Genomic DNA, 1,680 nt, shown 5'->3' on the forward strand with positions numbered 1-1,680 from the left:
TAAAATTTTCAAAGTACCAAGAGAAAACAACTAAGTGTCCACCTAACTAAATTATCAATCAGATGAATGAGGCTGAAATAAAGATATCATAAAAATTTAAAAAAGATATTACTAATAACAGAGACATACTAACACAACCCCTAAAAAGACATAATTTAGAGCTGGGTGTGGTTGTGCTTACCTATAATCTCAACAACTCAGGATGTTGAAGCAGAAGGATCAAAAGTTCAGAGGCCAATCTCAGCAACATAGCAAGGCCTAAGCAACTTAGCAAGACCCTGTCTCAAGTTTAAAAACCAACAAAAATTTTTTTTTTCTAAATGGTCTGGGGATATGGCTCAGTGGTTAAGTGGCCCTGGGTTCAATTCCCGGTACCAAAAAAAATAGATAATTTAGATTATATAACTAGATTTAGATCTTAAAAAGAAGGTGAAAGATACAAGGTATCAAATCAATAGCTATTTACCTGCCATCCTATATCATTAATTAGGACAATTGTGAAGAATATACTTAGTGCATACTATTTCATTCTCTCATGGTCTACCAAACCCTACATTTGGCCTTGAGGCTAGAGCTTGTGTCTGGAAATCCTGTCAGAGGTCGCTGTGGAACCAGCAGGGAGCGAGGCCCTAGGGCTCCCAAGCCAGAAATGTGAGCTCAGAAATGTGACCTCAGATTCTGCTCCTCCAGGGCCTTAGTTTCCCACTTCCATAGGAAGCCACGGAGGTTGACTGAGGACCCGCTGTGCAGCCTCCTTAGTCCCTCCTCTCACGGGATGCTGTGGACTCTCCGTGTGCTCAGAGGAGCAAGGAAGGACAGGTTATGGCATAGGGACATCATCATCTGGATAAAATGACAAACATGGTCATTGTTCGACACAGTGCTTGTGGATGAGAAAATACAATCCAAACAGTACATGAGGGTGAAAAGCTCATGAGCAGCAAGATGGTCCAGGTGGCCCTTTCTCTATAGGGGATAGTTTTGGAGATAGGTTGTGAAGGTGCTAGAAGTGCCTCTTATGCCTGCACAAGAGACATACCATGTACCCACTAGAGAGGGACATGAGCCCTATAAGAATGACATCCCGGAATATACCCAATATGGAAAATAAATGCCTGAGGAAGTAACTAATTGGTAAAATAATACAGGATTCAGCAATAAATACAAGAACACGTGAGGTTACACTGGGGATGTTAGTAGTAAGATTGAGAAGTGAGCAATCAAGGAAATGTAGAAGACCCACAGAAACACAATGAAGCACAGGGTCGGATGTAAGGATTTATCTTTGAACTATGCCAAGCAGGAGCTTCTGGGGCTGAGGGTGATGGCCTGGAGGACACTCAACAGGCAAGTGGCACAAATGGAGAACCCCTCAAAAACCTGTATGAGTAAAAGTGATTTACAGTTTGTGTCATTCCAAAAATCATGAGACACATAAACATTTGTAGCTATGTACCCCATAATTATCAGCATCCCCAGGTGGATTAGAGCCAAGAGACCAATGATGAGGTCGGTGGTCTTAAGCCTGAGTGGAGAAGGAATGTGAAGATGTGGAAGAGAAGAAGGAGGGTTTTGGCTGAGATCCCAAGGCCAACTTCAGAGAAAACAGCATTTCTTACACTAATATATAGTTGTTTGGTCTTTTTCATTTTGGGGGCAAGGAATCACATGGTATATATC

Source organism: Marmota flaviventris, chromosome 8, assembly GCF_047511675.1.
Source record: "Marmota flaviventris isolate mMarFla1 chromosome 8, mMarFla1.hap1, whole genome shotgun sequence".
In the NCBI taxonomy this organism is placed as follows: Eukaryota; Metazoa; Chordata; class Mammalia; order Rodentia; family Sciuridae; genus Marmota; species Marmota flaviventris.